The 20,135-nt window shown below is 41.8% G+C and overlaps 1 protein-coding gene across 4 annotated transcripts in view; it reads left to right on the forward strand.

Annotated features, from left to right (window-relative positions):
• The window catches only part of NOL4 (nucleolar protein 4), a 210,640-nt gene that overhangs the window by 140,527 nt on the left and 49,978 nt on the right, over nt 1–20,135 (forward strand). The window lies entirely within an intron of this gene.

A 20,135-nucleotide genomic window follows, 5' to 3' on the forward strand; every position in this document is an offset into this window, starting at 1 on the left:
TTCATTCCAGGTTGAAGCTTTAGCATTTTGACTCTCTGACTGTTTCATTATGAGAAATTAAGGTATTAGCTTTTATTTATAAAGCACTTTAAAAAACCTACATACAATGAAAGAGAGGAGAGAGAGCCGTGCTTGTAAGAGTTTAGAATTTAAAGGGCATGAGTGATTCTATAGCTACTGCCGGGTGCTGACTGTCAAAATGGACCAACCACTGTATGTCCACTGAGAGAATATAAGTAAAGCAGCTTGAACCAGTCACCTGACCTGTATCTTTGACGATACATTTAGAAAGTGTATTGTTATGGGGTGGAATAGCAAAGTTCAGAAGACATCAAAGAAATCAACAATGGACAAAACATAAAAAGAAGTCTATATTTGACTCATGAAGCATAGACATAGCTAAAATAAATTATGTGACAACATATTAATAATAATAATAATAATAATAATAATAATAATAATAATAATAATAATAATAATAATAATAATAATAATAATAATATTAGAACTTGACTGATGAAGTAAGACCAAAAAATTCCAGAGAAAAAGTGCAGCATAAGAGAATTTAGAAAGGAGAATGAAATGAGGGATGATAAGGAGTGTAGGTTATTGGCTGACTGGTCGGGGGAACATAGGTACTTTTATACTGAAAGGTAATAAAAGAAGTTGCAGTATGGTGGACACTTCTATGTATATGGACAATCATTGGATTTAGTATATAGAAAGGCCATGGACCCAGTTGACTAATTTTTATTTCCTGTATGCAAAATATAGCAACTTTCTAAATGGCCTTCACTAAAAATTTCCAACCATTTAGCAGCTACTAGTGAAAGTTAAGATAAATTAAGCAGACTGATTTTTTATTCTCTCAAGGTGAGAGAGAAGAGAATCCTTAAAGGACAGCTTGCACCGGCATAGCTTGCACAGGCTGTAGAGAGGGAGGATAGCAAATACAAGGCAGTTTGCAGGAGAGTATCACACAGGCTTTGTAGAAGAGAAAGCAGAACTTACACAGCAAACGGTTGTGGCTGTAGAAGTAAAACTAAGCAAATGTTTTATTGACCCATGGAGAAGGTCTTTTACACCATAATAAGTACAAATTAAGAATAAAAAAGCCCTTCAAGCATGTCCATTGTCTTTTGGGCTATTTCTTATACTGACAAACTTGGCTATGCAGTGAGAGATAGAAGCTGTGATCTCTTTCAAAGTGTTTGTGTTCTGTATTGCTATTTTCAATGACATAGGTTTAGAATAGTGTATAAATAACGTTATATATTCTAAGTTTAGAATAGTGTATAAATAACATTATATTTTCCCCTTCCAAATCCATTCTTCTGTATTCAATAAAATATGCAGCATGTGCTGGAACTGTATAGATACAATTTGATATTCTTCATCTTTGTATTGATGTGGCATTGGTGACAGTCAATACATTGTAGTTAGTATATTACAGTACCTTACAATGCATAGAGTAGGTTTATAAATCTCATCCTACGTCGTGTGTGCTGTAATGGTATGTTGAATACAGTATTTACTTAGTGCTTTCTGCTTACTAAATGTGTTGTCAATCTCCCTGTCAGCCAGTAGAGTGCAGTTAAAGAACCAATTTATAGAGCTGGGATTTAATCCAGATCTTTGAGTTTTTAGTCCCTACAGCATTGTATAACATGATGAAACCTGTAGTTCCACAAAAGCCATATGGCCACTGCTTTAAGAACATTAACCCTTTTATAGTGATCTGATGTCTTCATTTCATGATATTGGTCAGATATAGAAACAAATGATGAAGGGTAAAGTCGGATTTGTTTAAAAAAAAAAAAAACACTTTTATTTTTCCATCTTCAAATGGGTTAAAAAAGCTTCACATTTGGAGCCTATTAGAGAACTGCATACATTACAATTCCCTAACATGCTGTTATTATCAGAGGCAATCCCTTACAGGCATATAACAACCAGCAGAGCTATGTGTAATGTAAGATGTGCTTCTTGCTATGGGTGTGCAGGGATTTTTTTTAAGTTCTCCAAAAACATTCTGCCAAGCTAATTGGCTCCCTAGGAAAGCTCTGCTGGGCACCACGACCGATGTAAAGGAACGCGCTCTCTGTACAGAACTGTGAAAGTAAAATATATTACACATTTAAATGTATTACTTTCTTTATATATTCCCAGAAGGTATTACCCTGTGAGGGGCATATATCCATTCTGTGTCCGCCAGATCAGTCTTGGGTTGGGCACACGTATAAATCTAGGCCTGGGGAGCACATACTATGCAGCAGCTAGGAGAAGTTTCCGTTTAGTAATTTCCCATAGCTATAAGTCAATGATTACTATGCTTTATTAATGGATGAGGAGCTCCACGCATGCGTTTGTTGTTGCTGTCTCTAGAGTCTCCATTGTGCCATGAGTAGTATTTCCACAATCAGCTCGTGGCTACCCCTAGATGTCTGTAAGTAAGAGCGATATGCCTACAGAGACTGGCGTTTGCATCCTCCCTCATCACCGCCGCCGGGCCCAATGATCTCTTCTGGCATCCCTTTCTGTCCTCTTTCTGCAGATGCCTGTGCACATTAATAAGGCGGCATTAACCCTGCGATTAGTGCCAGCATTTCTGCAAGGATTGTAGGAGATGATGTGTGAATTCCAACAAAAAAAAAACGTAAAAATATGGGGGGGAAAAAAAATAGGTTTTCCATCGTATATCATCTGGTTCATAAATGCTGCATAATAAGCCTTGTAGTCCATCAGAGAGCTCGGAAAAGCTTGAAATCCTGCAGGAGAGAGCCAGGAGCAGGAGAGGAGAGTATGTGTTTCTCCGGATTCTTTTTTTTGCGGCTCGGCACAGCAGGATCAGCCCCACTGATAGAATGTGCGGGTTGTCATGGCAACACCCTCCCCTGCTTCATACACGAAAGATTAGCTCTCACTGCGTAGAGGAGAGAAATTCGGGAAGTCAGGCTAATCCCTGGGTGCACAGCAAGAGAAAGGTTGGATCCTGCCCGGGGGATGCCACATCTGCAATGAAAGCACTGGCCCGGTCAAAGAAGCTGAAAAGTAGAACTGTAGATAGAGGAATATATGGGAAGAATAAAGGGAATGAGAATAATACGAGTGGCAGAGAAGAATGTCCCGTGTTAGAAATGATAACTGGCAGGAATTAAGACACTAACTATAAATATATGAGAAGGAGCTGATCTGGATATAGCTGCTGTGCTGTGCTTACCCACCAGCCCTTACTCCATTATTTATTTCATACAGTGTGCAGAAAAATATTAAACAAAGTTGATCAGTTTAACTTTTGAATAGTATTGTATGTGGTGTGGCATTTGTATGCTATGGCTCCATGTACACCAGAGTATACCAACTACCAGTAGGTACTTGGAACAAACTTCCAGCAGAGGTGGTTGGTAAATCTACAATAACAGAATTTAAACATACATGGGATACACATTTATCTAACCTAAGATAATAAGAATGGAAATGATAAAAGGGCAGACTAGATGGACCCAGTGGTCTTTTTTTTGCCGACAATCTTCTATGTTTCTATTCCCTATTTATAGAGGGCCTTTGGTGAATATACAAAAGTAATGGTTCACTGCTAAGTGCAGGGGAGTATGAAGGGGAGGCTAAGGGGGTGTAAATCAGGCTTAGGGGGTGTGAATATGAGGCAGGGGGGTATGAATCAGACTTAGAGAGTGAATATGAGGCTGAGAGGGCATGAATCAGGCTTGGGGGTGAATGTGACGCTGAGGGGACATGAATCAGGCTTGGGGTGTGAATGTGAGACTGAGGGGACATGAATCAGGCTTGGGGGTGAATGTGACGCTGAGGGGACATGAATCAGGCTTGGGGGGTGTGAATGTGAGACTGAGGGGACATGAATCAGGCATGGGGGTGTGAATGTAAAGCTGAGGGGACATGAATCAGGCTTGGGGGGTGAAAGTGAAGTAGAGGGGACATGAATCAGGCTTTTGTGGTGTGAATATGAGGCTGAGGGGACAGGAATCAGGCTTGGTGGGTGTGAATGTAAAGCTGAGGGGACATGAATCAGGCTTGGGGGGTGAAAGTGAAGTAGAGGGGACATGAATCAGGCTTTTGGGGTGTGAATATGAGGCTGAGGGGACAGGAATCAGGCTTGGTGGGTGTGAATGTGAGGCTGAAGGGGCATAAATCAGGCTTTGGGGGTGTGAATGTGAGGCTGAGGGGATGTGAATCAGGCTTGGGGTGGTGTTAATATGGGACTGAGTGGGCCTGTTTCAGACTTAGGGGGTGTGAGTATGAGGCAGAGGGGACATGAATTAGGCTCACACCTCACTGAGGCTAGCATTCTGGCCCATTTTTTAAATAAAGTTCCCATTCACCTGAATATTTAGGGAAATTTGCAGATCAGAATCAGGAGAGGCTAACCGCTTAATTTTTTTTTCTCTCTCTCTCTCTCTCTCTCGCTCAAAATCACTTAATAAACAAAATTGAGATGAGTAAATTTTCATTAATCACAAAGCGAAGTACTTCCATCTAACTGACTGCCCCTCAGTGCCACTCCTCCCTGGGTGCTGGGTAAAGCTTGATCCAGTCCTGGTAAACGTCTCCTAGTTTACCAGGACTGGATCCAGCTTTTCCCAGCACCGGGGAGGAGCGTCAGTCTGTTATAAGGCAATCAGCTGATGAGCGGATTTCAGAGATACAATACACTGATCAATACATTGTGTGAACAATGGCCGTTGTGTGCAGTGACTTCAATGCAACCCATTTCTCTATGACAAGAACTCAAAAGTGAAAACATGGCATTTTTTTAGATGAAAACCAGCTGTAGTCTTAGGATACGTTCACATTCTAGCTCTATTCATTGAAAAAAAAATCTGTTGTGCAACAGCTATCCAGGGCGTACTTTTGGATTTCTGCCGTAGATTTTTAGGTTAAGTTCACACTACAGCATTTTTCATCCGATATTTGCTGATGACAACCATCTATAATTATCGTGATTATTAAAGACGTTTGTCATTAGCAAATATCGGACATCTTATTGACGTCCTTCGGCAATAACGGGCGGAAAATAGTCTGCATGCAGTGGAGTCAACGATTCAGTGGGACGAAACCCTATCTATCTATCTATCTATCTTCTATCTATATATTAAGGGCAATATTTACTTACCTTTGGTAAGTCAGATGTTAGGAAAATGAGCAATCAATGGTATCATTGAACAAACACTTACTTGAAAACATATATCATAACAAACATTATTGATTGAAAAAGACAAAGTCTTATTGATTACGGCACAAAATTATTTCGGAATTTGTATTCAAAGCTGTCATAGAAGCAAAATCTTTTGTCCCTGTCCCCCTCTGCAGCTGCCATAAACAACCTGGTCTCCCATGGATGCATTTTACTTGTGTAACTTCATAGAGAACATAGCAGTGTGAAAGTGCCGCTGTATTCCCTATGAAGTACACGTTTTCTAAAGTAAAACACTGGATTGAAACTAAAGAGCCGGAGTAAATTACTAGAAAAGAGACAAAAGGACAGCAGTGCAAAATGGAAATACAATGCTTTCAGAGAGTTTTGAGAGCCTTTCACTTTTTCTCATTTTGTTGTGGCCTTGTGGTAAACTAAAAAAAATTACGTCCCCCCCCCCCCCCCCCCCCCCCCCCCCCCCCCCCCCCCCCCCGCCATCAATCTAAATTCAGTCCCCCCATAATGACAAAGTGAAAACAGACTTTTTAAAATTTGTTTGCAAATTTATCAAAAAGGGAAGTACTTGACATAAGTAATTAGACTCTTCGCTATGACAGCTGATGTTTTGTTCTGGCTCCTCCCATTCCTCTTGATCTTCTTTGAGATGTTTCTTTACCTTGACTGGAGTCACTTGTGGTAAATTAAGTTGATATCAGACTGGGCCAAAGGTTTACCATCCAACAATACAGTGACCATAAGCACACAGCCAGGACAGCACGTGGACAAATCTGTGAATATCCTTATAATTTATGGAGGGCAGAGGGGCCGAGGGGGGTGAGTCTCCACAGATTGGAGACTGTGGAGGACATTTATCAAGACTGGCCTATGACTGGCATATGACCTAAATAAAGCGCTGCCCCCTTTTCCCTGGCTGGATTTACTAAGAGACACAGGCCTCTTAGTACAGGCGGCCAGCCCTGCGCCCAGCACAGGTATTGTGCAAATATCTACACCTGCTCTGAAGCAGGTGTAAACCTTCATATATCAGGTGCAGGAGGAGGCCAAGCATCCTACTTGCGTTGTCACGCCCCCACCCCCTCCACCCACCTGTCAGGCAAGCGGGGGATATGGCTGGTGTACACCACAGAAAAGGGGCAAATCTGCCCCTTCTTTGTGGCGTACAGCAGGGGCACATAATGATAAATCCCCTGTGTGTCTGGGCACAGAAAACGCTGTATTCTCAGGTCAGAGAGGTCACTGCTTATCTGGGAACTTGGTGAGAGGAGATTGCAGGATGATGTGTTGTACTATACACGAGCTGTTTGTCTCCTCTCTGTGCTCCTTTACCCCCCTCGGCTTTTTTAGTTCAGAAGGAAACTCTTTTGCTTAATAAAACCTATTACAGAGTTTATTAAAATTACTTGGTACTCTTGGTTTCTGCCAAAAAAATAATTAACTGACAGTCACACTTTAGGTGGCCTAGCCCTATCAAATATCTCTGGAGAGTCCTGAATGGCTGTCTGACTATACCCTTAGGGTACATTCACATGTACAGGATCTGCGGCAGATTTGATGCTGTGTTCAATCATTTAGTTACAGTATTCACACAGTATCAGATCTGCAACAATAAATCTGCAGCTTATTTTGTTGCAGATCCTGTATGTGTGAACGAACCCTTATGGCACCATCACACATTTAGTGTTCGCACCATGTTTGACTCTACATGTTTTCAGCTGCATGTTTATGGCTTTACTGTAGTTTGTTTTCATGCTTTAAACTTTAACAAAAGACAAAACACCCAGCTAAAAACATGTGTGAATGTAAGCTTACTTCATATGTACATGGCTTTTATATAAGACTCAGTATTCGCCACTATAGGAATATTTCTTACCTCTATAATAGAGTACATTTGCCCATAGACCTGCAGATTTCCCTTTTTATGCCCTCCCTATTTAAACTTCACACAGTATTTGGACCCTTTTTGTGCCCCCATTCAAGATCATTTGGGGGCCTCATTTTGCCCTCACAAACCAGTTACCTTTTTTATGATTGTACATATCGGTAGGCCCCTTTTCCCCAAGAATATTGCCCCCTTTGTGCAAAAAAATTTAAGAAAACCAATCACCATGATTTTGTGTATTAGGGTAGGTTCGCACTACAGAATCCACAGACACCATTCTATGGGTGCCGAAAGAATTGACACGTGGAATCTGCCCGGCCATAGAATAGTGCCTATGGCACAGGCGGATAGGTGCGCCACTGTGAAGGGGAATAAGCCACGGAATCCGCCAGAACTTCTCTGCGCAGATTCCATAGTGTGAATCTAACCTTAGCCTACAAAATGGTACCTTAGAATGCTTAATTCAATCTCTCCTAAAATATAGAGAGACATGATTACAGACTATTCCTTCCCACCAGCCATGACTAGTGCTGAGGAAAAGAACGATAGCTAGTGAAGGGTAACTAGCTTATGACGTGGGAAATAATAAAAGAATGTTTCTGGTTGTTGGCAGACGCTTAAGAGATATGTTAGGACAGGTTGAATTGGGCATTATTTGTAGGTTGATACACAAAAACTTGTTGGTTGGTTGGTTCCCTTTCAACTCACCTCTGCCCATTTCCATGCCAAAAGACACTTGTGCTGGGAAGCTGATATTCACTTTTAAGCTATATTCTCACTGTGCAAAAAAAAAAAGCGAAAAGGCGTCTGTTTTTTTTTTTAGTATTTTGCAAACAACGGACCTTAATTTTAGTTGTTCACACGTTTTATTTCACTGTCCTTACACCATCTTTACTACTGAATTTAATGGACATTTAAAAAAGAAACACACCCAGAAGAGATTGAACTAGAATATTGTATCAACAGCTGTCATTGTAATGATGGGCGCCCAAACAGACAGAAAAAAAGGTCAAGTGAACATAGCCTTACAGTATAAATGATGGGGCGGGGAGCTAATAGTTCTCTACAACAGTTTTAGCTGAATTTGACCCAGTGGAAAGTACAGATAACTAGGGGCAATTAGGGGCCGGGAATGCCCCATAGTAGCTGCGTGGCCTCTACTGGAGATATGGGCCCCATCACTTATGATAAGTGCTCTGTTTGCAATCTGTGATATATGGATCACAAATATTCTGTGTACTTTGAACTGTAGTGTATATTCATACATTAAAGTTTTGGTGCATAATAATTTGCCATTCATCTGAGAAACAACTATTCTTAGTTATATACAAAGGAAGAAAAAAAAGGTTTTATTTTGGACATATTTCTGCCATAAATCTGCCACATGTTATTATATCTTGAATAAAGAAACATAGGGGGAGATTTGTCAAACTGGTGTCAAGTAGAATTGTCTTAGTTGCCCCTAGCAACCAATCAGATTCCACCTTTCATTCCTTACAGATTCTTTGGAAAATGAAAGATGGAATCTGATTGGTTGCTAGGGGCAACTGGGCCAATTTTACTTTATACCAGTTTGATAAATCTCCCCCATTGATTTATACTTTTAACCATTTCAATTTGGATCCCAGGCACCTGCAGTCTCTCTCTCTGCACTTGCTTATGCTGTTTGCTGTTGAATAAATCAATCTACAATACTGTTGGGACTAGGAGACGCACCTGTTTCCTCTGGGGTCAGGGTCCACAGTGCTGAGAAGCCTCAAAACTAAGCAGCTCTAAATTTCTGTCTGATCTGTGCAGGAGCAGCTGGGTATTACAGGATAGGACTTGTTCACACATCCGCATGTGAGCGCTGTGTGTTTGCCCCATATTCAGAAGCTCCGTATTATGGAATACACACAGCCTTCTTATATTTGTATTGGAGATGGTTAGAAAGTGCATGACAATATATAAAAAAAGAGGCCATATTAATATTTCCTAAGGTATCTTATGTTTACACAGTTATTATAAAGCAGAATAATTATCCGACACATATGTTTCATCTACTTCATGTGGAAAAGAAGCCGAACAGGTAGAACAAAAACCTGGACAGTAATAAAATGAGCCAGTGTCTCTGTTCACAAGGGACAGAGAAGTGTTTGAAGACAGCAGCGCCACCTTCTGTCCACCATCTAGAAAAGCAACAGCCATTAGGAATAAGCAGAAGTCCTGCTGCCAGATCTAATACTTGTTTTAGTAACTCAAACCAGGTGCAAAGAGACTTCTCAATGAAACCAATGGAAAATTTCAGAGTATCCAACAACATAGTTTATTTGTTGCAGATACCTTACATGTGACCCTACTAGTAGATATACTTTTGCTTTTCAACCCTACCTGGCTTTGGCTGAAAAAATGCACACAATACTACAATGGCATTTAAAAAAAACAAAAAAACAACTTACCTAAGCATATATTAGGATGTGTGAAGTTTCTTGCAGTGACTTGTGTAACTTGTGTAAGGCCATGTTCCGGAGTGTATATACTTGGGGGAGATTTATCAAACATGGTGTAAAGTAAAACTGGCGCAGTTGCCCCTAGCAACCAATCAGATTTCACTTTTCATTCCTCACAGACTCTTTGGGAAATGAAAGGTGGAATCTGATTGGTTGCTAGGGGCAACTGGGCCAGTTTCGCTTTACACCATGTTTGATAAATCTCTCCCATAGCATACACTTCGTTTGGGATCCCTAGCAGTGCCGCAAGAAACTGACATGTTCAATGAATAGCAGCCGCAGAAAACCCTGTCGGTTCACACAATGGAGCATGTGGCTCCGGCCGCATGCTCCATTGTGAGCAGTGGGGGATTTGGAAGCGGGTGTGCCCGCATCTAAATTCAGCAGCAGTAAAGATCATACGGAACCATGCTTGGGGCCACCCTATTAAGGAGGTGGGCATCCCCAAAACGCAGGGGGAGTTTTGGTCATCTGGATTAGCTGTGAGAGAGCACAACCCCCTCCCTTGACCTGGTATCTAGAGTAACCCCACCCCCCCTTCTACATCTATAGAAACCCCTGGTGCAGTGGTAGGAAGCACATTGTTTCACACAGATTTTTGTTGTTGTTGTTGGTTTAGCAACATTGTATATAAAGGTTAAGTTTTATCGCAATAGGGTGTGAATTTATGTCAGTCAGTGAAAAAAAAAGTGTGAACATAGCCTCACTCTGCATTTGACCATTAAGCCATAGGCAGTATCCATGTTTTCCAGGCAGCCCCAGAGCTGCATCCATCTTCTCCTCCAACAGGGAGTCAAATGCCGAGCGTTCAGGATTTTGTGAACCTGAACTTACTGTAGTTTCACTCATCTCTAATCTGTTTATACCAGCTATTAGCTTATTTACTTTTTACCAAGATTCTATTTTTATTTCAAGCTCTACCATGTTAAACCACGCCCCTTTCCCCTCACTCTAAGCCACGCCCTCATGTTGAATTAAAAATGACAACGATTTAATGCCAAAGTCAAGGTGCAAAGACATTTAGTTAATCTGTCCCGATTTTTCAGAAACCACACACCTCCTACACTAACATTAATTTTTTGGGGGAGGCACTTTTTTTTTTCTTACTTAGGGATGGAAAATGCTTAAAAATAGCATAACCCTGTCACCTGAAAAAATATACACTGTTCTTAGTACATTTTATATTTTCCTATTGTTTTACAGTTAAAGGGGTACACCAGAGGAAAAAAAATCTGATCTCAGATCAACTACTGTCAGAAAGTTATATAGATTTGTAAATTACTTAATCTTAAGCCTTCCAGTACTTATCAGCTGCTGTATGTCCTGCAGGAAGTGGTTTATTCTTTCTAGTCTGACACAGTGCTCTCTGCTGCCACCTCTGTTCATGACGGGAACTGTCCAGAGCAGAAGTTGTTTTCTGAGGATTTGCTACTGCTCTGGACAGTTCCTGACATGGACAGAGGTGGCAGCAGAGGGCACCATGTCAGACTGAAAAGAAAACACCACTTCCTGCGGGAGATAAGTACTTCAAGGCTTAAAATTTTTAGTCATTTACAAATCTTTATAACATTTCGACACTAGTTGGTTTAAAAACATTTTCCCCAGAGTACCCTTTTAACATTTTTTCTGCTATATTTTTTATCAGAAAAAAATGCAATGAAAAATATATTTCCACACAATAATGTGAAATACTTTTTTACTGTAGTTTTTTTTTTTATCATATTTTACAAAAGTCTATATATACAATATACAATGTGGTCTGTAGCATTTTTGTAGTTTGTCAGGGTTAGTGGTATATGGTTTAAATGCAGCATGCTCAGGGTATGGTGGGCTTCCCTAAAAGATCCACCCTACTGTATAAAGAAAAATGTGTATAAAATTTTTTTTTTTTTAATATTTTTCCATGCCAGAAAGGTCACTGTATGAAGGGGCTCCTTTACACTGGACATTACATTGCGTGATTTGTGTCATCCAGAAATATACATTTTTCCATGCTACACATAGGAGTTATCATTTCAATAAGTTACATCAGGTGTACACTACAATTGTCATGGTAACAGCTGATGTATACATATATAATATTTCTTTGTAAACATTGTTTAATTTAAACACTTAATCACATAGTGGTGCTGCAGACGCTGGAGACACGAGAGCTGATGAGGACTTCATGTGCTATTTATAGCTTAAACCGTGCTTAATCCGCCACTGACTTTGGGCTTCTTCCCTGTTCATTCAACTTGATCTTCTGTATCCTTGCATAAATCATGAGTCCGGTGACAGTGCAGGGCAGATACATGCATTACGTAGCTGTGTGTGCCGCTAGTGAAATGCAGAGCCAAGGGGCAGAGCCTGGGTTATGTGAACACAGCGATGCAGGGATGGACTCGCCATTAAAGCCGTGCAGTATTATAATATTTCTATATATACAATAGATAGGGACCGTAATACTGTGCTTGTGTATAGCCTGAAAGCTTATATTTTTGGAAGCTCAGAATGAGGTGCATAAAAACAGAGTGGGCCTTAAAGTGATAGTGTCACCCCCTTTCTGTATGAGGACTTCTCTACACAGCTGTGAAGCCTAAATTCTGCAGTTTCCATACCCTTTTTTTATAATAGATTTCTAGGGGGTTTGTCCAGTGAAAAATGCTTTTTATCGTAGGTGGATTGCGTCACAACGTGGGCGGGGCTTCACAACCGCAGTGCCACTTAGCCCCACCCACATCAGCACCAGACCAAGCACCAAGAAATCTATTATATCTATTATATAAGAAATCTATTCTGAAAACTGCTACGATAGCTATGTAGAAAGTCAGAAAGGGGGGGTCAGAGTATCACTTTAAAATCCCTTTAACCTATGTTCATTTCTTTATAACAAACCCCATTTTTTATCATTTCAATTGGTGCCAGATTCTCTTTCTACATTTTTCATTCAGATTTGTAATGTTGGATCTAAACAGATTGGTTCACTGATATATAATATATACAATATATAACTATTAGATGTACAGTACTTTTCTAAAGGAATATATTATGTATATACCTGTTTATATATTAATTCAAATGGGACTGTGTGGAGGAGAAATAATGTGGGAGATTTATCAATAATGGCGCACCATACAGCTGACCAGCAGGGTGCCCATCCTCTTGATGAATGTGCCCTTGGCTACAAACATCACCAGGTCAGACTTGCCGTCCTAGCACTGTTCTAAGTAGAGAAGTGTCAGAACACCTAGTTACATGAGTCACTCTTAACGCCGCACTGAAATGCATGTAGATCTACAGGTTTCATAAATGGCATTTAGCCAAAACACCACATTTTTTAATGTATTAAATACATTGATAGGTCTGCTTTTACCTATTTATTCTAAGATAGTTCCCTGGTTGTGGCCATACTGGACACACATACACCACTCCTATACTACTAGTATACAGTACATAAGGTGAATTGCAAGTCTAAGGCACTTAATGGTCAGTAAAGTGTCATTAGAATAATAATCTTAAGGGTGCCTTCACACTTAGCGACTCGCAGCGTAAATTACGCTATGAGTCTGTCAGGTCCTGGCAGATCACTTTCATTACATACACGCAGCGGTCTGAACGACTGCTGCGTGTATGTAATTCTGCCGGCCCCTTAACCCCTTCAGCTCCCGCCCGGCTCCCTTTGCTTCTGCTCTGGACAGTTTCTGTCTCGGACAGAGGTGGCAGCAGAGAGCACTGTTTCAGCCTGGAAAGAATACACCACTTCCTGCAGAACATACAGCAGCTGGAGATTTTTAAATAGAAGTAATTTACAAATCTATATAACTTTCTGAAAACAGTTGATTTAAAAGAAAATAAAATCACTGGATAACCCTTTTAAAAAAAGAGATGGAGAGGGCCAGGACTGCGCTCGTAATCCAAAATCCACTCTTAAACCGAAGCAAATTTTCTCATAAGAAATCACTGATAAGCAGACAATTGGTTCCCACCCCCCAAAAATATATTTTTTTATTCTGAATAACATGTAAAACTAATGAAACAAACAATGAGAAACATCTGAATATGTGATATTATAAGTTACTGTACAGTATAACAATCAGCATGTGGAGTATAATGTATAGTAAGTGCATATACCTGAAGAAACAACAGTTTGTAGATACAGGATGGAGATGCAGATCCCCATAATGCAGTAGTGTAGTACAACAGGCTAGAATAGAGAAGCAGGGCTGCTGTCAGAGGTCTGTGTGATCACATGACAGCAATGGGGCTGGGGTATGTGTTCAACATGGACCAATTGGGAAGTGAGAATCACAGCTGTGCAGGACAGTGACATAAACAGCGACATATAGGCACAGTATAGCAGCAGTGTGTATAGCTTAGTGTGAGTGCAGGCACATTATAGCAGCAGTGTGTATAGCTGAGTGTAAGTGCAGGCACATTATAGCAGAAATGGAGAGGATGGGAAACCCAGGGCCTTCAGAGACTGCAGGGAGCATGAAGGAATGAGCAGGGCATATGTGGGCACATACATGCAGCGCTCTCTGTCCAGGGAGAGAGGGGTTACAGCTATGAAGAGATTACCTCCACAGTCCTGTCTCCTGATGTAAACCCCAGCCTGAAGTGGATCTGCTATGATTTGGAAGGTGAGGGAGACTTCCTGGGTCAAAGTACAGGGCTGTAGACCCCGCTATGCAGACCATGTCCTTCCCCGCCGTCCCACCCAGTACAGGGAGCTCTTATACCAAAGCAATGCTCTTAAACCAAGTTACAATTTTGAAAAACTGTGAGCTCTTCTTGCAAAATGCTCTCAAACCAAGTTACTCTTAAAGCGAGGTACTACTGTATTTTCTTGCAATATTGACTTATATGTTAAAAGGGCAGTGTCTATTGAAATCCTTATCCCTTAAAAAAAAAACTAGTCAATTTATTTCCAGTTAAATGTAATGGGGGGAAGAACCACAAATAATATGAGATAGAGACTCATGTAACATGTAGTATAGTTATTAGTATGTAAAACCTTAGCCTTGTCTATTGTAAATTGTCCCCCATTAGATTATAATGACAACATACGGCTGTCTTTTACTAAATATATATTACAAAAATGTAGAATAAGTGCCTCAGAGCTCCCATCTATGAGCAGTAATACAATATTAATTCTATAACATACATTGTATGCAACTTAGTTATTCAGTATTAAACAGTGGAGATAACACAATGATGAATAGGCAAGATATTGGCTCTAGCTTGTCAAGCACCTTCTTATTTTAATGAATTGTGAGCTGGCTTGGTAGCAAGAAGCATTCTTAGTAAATAAAAAATTTAAAGTGGCAATTCCTCTAAGGAGTCTGAATGAAAGGAAGGCAGTGACATGTTTAATATGTTTAATGTGGAAATGTGTGTGATCTCCACCTAATCTCTTGTGAGCAGAAATCACTTTGCAATTATTAGCACATACTCTTCACAGACAGGCTTTCATTCATCTAGGGTAATGATTCAGCTCCTTGCCCAGCGCTATAAACATTCTGACCATGGCATTGGTTTATTGGTGTCATCCTCTTGATGCCACCTGGGGCTCATGTCCTACCCCAGCTGCACGGGCACATATATAGAGAGACAGGATTATAGTACTAACTTGCATCAGGGGACATGAGTGTGGAGGTAATCCACATTCCTGTAACCCCTCTTTCCCCGGACAGAGTGCTGCATGCAAAGGCCCACATCTGCCCTGCTCATTCATTCATGCTCCCTGCAGTCTCTGTCAGTCCCTTTGTTTCCCATCCTCTCCATTCCTGCTGCAATGTGCCTGCACTCACACTTAGCTGTACACACTGCTGCTATAATGTGCCTGCACTCACACTCAGCTATACATACTGCTGCTATAATGTGCCTGCACTTACACTCAGCTATACACACTGCTGCTGCTATAATGTGTCTGCACTTAGCCTCACACTGCTGTATAAAAATTTGCTTTGGTTTAAGAGTGGATTTGGATTACAAGCACAGTCCCGGAACAAATTAGGCTAGTAATCTAAGGCACCACTGTGTGTGTGTGTGTATATATATATATATATATATTGACCAGCAGCAGGTTTAAAGAAAAATAAGTGGTTTATTGTCCACAACAGAAAACAAAACCTACAGCTTTCTTTAGCCAACACCCAGGTATGGAGCAGAGTCCGTGAAAACAGTCATTGGCAGTTATGCAAAACAGTCAATTAGTTCACATAGGGCTCTCACCCGGACAGGCGCTGCCAGACACCAAACCGCTCCTGGAAGTCTCCTCTGACCTCAGAGAAGCCACACACAGCTCCTTCTCCACAGCCGCACACTCTGAGACTGGAGATACACACACCCACTCTCAGCTGGTTCTCCCAGGCTTACAAAGCCTGGGCCTGGAGTGTGGGAGCAGCCATACTAAATTTTACACATGTGCCAGTGGCCTATTGCCGCTGACACCAGCAATCATAGTCTTTTACCTCACCAAGGCCAGGAACCTTGGTGAGACATATCTACCGGCTATGACGGTGCCTTGGGCCTTCTTACAATATATATATATATATATATATATATACTGTATGTATCTCTAAATATATACAGTATATATCACATGTGTATGAACAACTCACTCCGACCAAACACTTACTCTAATAAGGATAATTTCCTGGAAATATCCAACATTAAAACAAAATTTAGGTTTAATAGATCAAGCTGTGAAAGAAGAGGTTTTTCCGGTAAAAACATTGCAGAAGAATTCCTAATTTAAAACTAAATAAAATATAGTGAAGTCAATCATCAGCAGTAAGATATGTCTGTAAAGCATCAGGAGGCCATAGAAATAAGGGCAGAAGGAGAGCACACCGTCGGTCATGAAACACTAGTGCACTGGGGCATGGCATGATAAAACGCTGTAACATCACTGCAGCCTGACATACTCTTTAGTGTTGTCTAGTGATGTTAGGGCTGAGGTCAAATCTGCAGTAACTTTACAGCATTGCATAATACTGGGGCTTTATAATGCAGAGAAGCCGTTTAAATCCATGAAGGCCAAACTGCAGGTGAAGAGACCCACATGGCTATCAGATCATGCTGAAGAATATACAGAAAGGGATTTTCCTTCAATACTTAAAGGTATTGGCCAGAGTTAGAAAAATATGTCTGCCTTTTTCCAAAAATAGTTCTGCATCTGTCTACAAATGGTATACAGTCCTATAATTTTTTTATTACATTTAAGCTGAGTTTCAAAACCAGACACAACCTGTAGGGAGGTGTAGAACTGTTCTTAGAAACCAGACATGTTTTCCTAATTTCGAACAATCATTTTAAAGTTAGAGCTGCAGATAGCCGATAAGGCGTTTAAACAAGCTGCTGAGCTGCAGCATGCTTAACTCCTCCCCTCCCCCCCACCTCTCTCTGCCTTAATAATTAATGCATAGGATTTAACTTCAGCATTGAGCCTTGTACATCAGTTGGGCAGGGAAGGGTGGGGGAGAGAGGAGGCATGCATGCTACTGCTCAGCACCACTTCTATGACTCGAGCTTACAAAAAAAATACTTTTTTTTACTTTGCTAACAGCCATCAGCTAAGAAAAATGTAGCATTAATATGATCTCCCTATCAATTATCTGTCCATGTCTGCAGCAATGAGAAAGATATAAAAATGAAAGTTTCCCTTTAAAGTGTATTTATGGTTTTTTTTCTATCACATACATAAGGGACCTTCAATAAGGCCTAGTTGATTTGGTTATTTTTGGGTAGTGTGTGCTGCTTGTTGTCTATGTGATATGTTGCTATATATGTCATTTACTGTGCACCCCCTTATTGTTGTATTGGCAGTGCATAGTCCAGTCCCTGTTTTCATGATTTTGCAGTCCAGCTGTGCTATCAAACTGGTCTGACTTTTGGGCACACTCAGGAGAGGAGTCTACGTAACCTGTAGGTTTTCTTTCTGGACTTCTACTGCTAGTGTTACCAGGTCTTTTTGTAAGTGTGATCCCAGTGTTGGGTAGCAGCATCTGGTCCAGCACACCAGGTAGCACCAGTACATTGCATGAAAATATAGTCAGCAGTCCAAATCAAGCAGTGGAGATTCAGTATAGTACAAGAGGGATCAGGCAATTGGGAAGACAAACTTGGCTCAATACACCACATGGATATAAAGAACAGACTCAGCATATCTTTGCTATAGACAGTAAGGAACACTAACAACCAGCCAACATAAAGTTGGTGGAGGTAAGGAAACATTGGGGATCATCGTGCTGGCCCTTTAAATCCTTGAAAGGGTGCATACACAGTCTGGGGGCCAAACCAGGAAGTGCAGAGGCAGGAGCAGCATGGCGATGGAGGGGAGCAGAGAAGGTATGGACTAGGAGCCGGAGGAGGTAAGTAAAGTACACCAATGGGAGCAACCCTTCGGCTTTACAATGATATTTGCTGTCAAGCTGTTTATTGATTCTGAAAACAATGGAAGTCTCTATAATTTAGTGATTAGTTAGTGGGTCCTAGCAACCAACCAGACCCCCTCGATGCTTGTAACGCCCGGAGTAGTGGATCCACTGGACCGTCACCAGCGATGGCACTAACCTCACCAGGGAGCGGAGTCTAAGGGGCCGCTGGTTTTCACCAGAGCCCGCCGCAAGGCGGGATGGACTTGCTGCGGCAGGCGACCCCCAGGTCGCTACCCCTGGCTTGGTTGCTGGTGATGGCAGGCGAGGCGTGGCAGGAGCAGTAGGCAGGAGATGGTAGTGGCAGAGGTCTGTAGTCGTGACCGCAGGAGACAGGCTGAAGACAGGAGCAATAGAGTAACGGGGAAGCAGGAACCAGGAACAAGGACTAGGGACCGGGTAGTGGACAGGAATCAGGAACAAGGACTAGGGACCAGGTAGCGGACAGGAATCAGGAACAACAGGGAGCTGGGCCAAACGCTATGGGAAGCATGTAGAGGCTCCAACCCAGGGGACAGGGCATGCTGGGATTTATAGGGGAGTGATTGGTGCCACTAACCAATTAGGAGCGCACTGCCCCTTTAAATCTGAGACAGCCGGCGCGCGCGCGCCCTAGGAGGCGGGGACGCGCGCGCCGGCCGGCACAGACCGCGACATGCACGGAGGAGAGGTGAGGCGCCCCAGGGGCCGAAGCAGCAGCAGCGCCGGGTCCCTACACAAGGACCCCGGCGGCTGCACGGGACAGGAGGCGGTCGCGGCGGCAACCCGGGACACGGGAAGCCGCCGCGGCCGTGACAATGCTATCTGCTGACTTCTGCATTATATGTCAAGAGAGAAGGATAGAGCAGCACCAACACCACAGGACTGGACCATTGATCTCTTTTTAATTGGAGAAAATCCCAATGGATTCTAGAATGGCCGTACTTCCATCCAGGACACAATCCAATGAGTGTTTATTACACTAATACAACAACATTGCAATGTTTTGGACGATCCACACATCAGAGCTGGACCTTTTCAGAGAAGCATAAACAAGACCATTACATTGTAGCTTTATTGGTGTAATAAACACTTAATGTATCCTTAACGTTTGCTGTAGCACAGCTTCGGAATTGGTTTGGTCTCTATTAAATATTATTCTTTATAGTAAGGACTGGTAGTTACTAGGCTTTCCTTGGATGTCCAAATTCTGTAAGTTTCTGCCCTACCTTTCCCTACCTTTCCTCTTGGCTAGACATATCCCAAAATGAGGGTTGAGAAATGTTTATGCCATGTGCGTCTATGTGTGGTTACCCAGTGGTTGTGTTGTGGGTTGCACCCTGTTGAGGGTTTTAAAGCGACTCTGTACCCACAATCTGCCCCATGAAAACCACTTGTACCGTCCGATAGCTGCTTTTAATCCAAGATCTTTCCTCGGGTCTGCTCAGCAGGTGATATTATTGTCCTAAAAAACAACTTTTAAACTTGCAGCCATGTGTCAAATTGGCGTGGCCTAGAGTGTCTATGTCCGAACCTTGCATCACCTCTTCGTCCTTCCTCCCCGCCCTCTTCATCATTAGGATGAACACTGCACATAAGCTGGATCGTTAGGCACCTGTGCAATGTTTAGACTGGTTATGAATAGGAGAAATGCTACCAGTGGCGTTCCTAATGAAGAGGAGGGCGGGAAGGAGGATTAAAAGCAGCTATCTGAAGGTACAAGCAGTTTGGGGGGACAGATTGTGGGTACAGAGTGGCTTTAATGTGTCTGGACAGGTAAAGGTGGACACATCTATACTTACAGACAGTTTTTGTGAAGAAAAAGGAGGTTGGGCAGTGTGTAAGCTCTGTTGATGATCCAGGTAAAACCCATATGTTCATGGACATGTGAATCATGGGATGTGGATAAATAAGAACTGGATGGCACTGCTAAATGCTGAGCAAAAATGACCAATGGCTAAAGGCCAGTATTACATGGCACAATATTGATTTATTAACACTATCAAGTGCTATAGAAGTACGTACTATAGGAGAATGGCATCAGGTTGTACCAGGGTGGTTCAGTAAAACTGGCCTTAAAGGGGTAGTGCGGCGGTAAAGAATTATTGACAGAATAACACACATTACAAAGTTATACAACTTTGTAATGTATGTTATGTCTGTGAATGGCCCCCTTC

The sequence above is a fragment of the Dendropsophus ebraccatus genome, chromosome 2 (assembly GCF_027789765.1).
Source record: "Dendropsophus ebraccatus isolate aDenEbr1 chromosome 2, aDenEbr1.pat, whole genome shotgun sequence".
Lineage (NCBI taxonomy): Eukaryota > Metazoa > Chordata > Amphibia > Anura > Hylidae > Dendropsophus > Dendropsophus ebraccatus.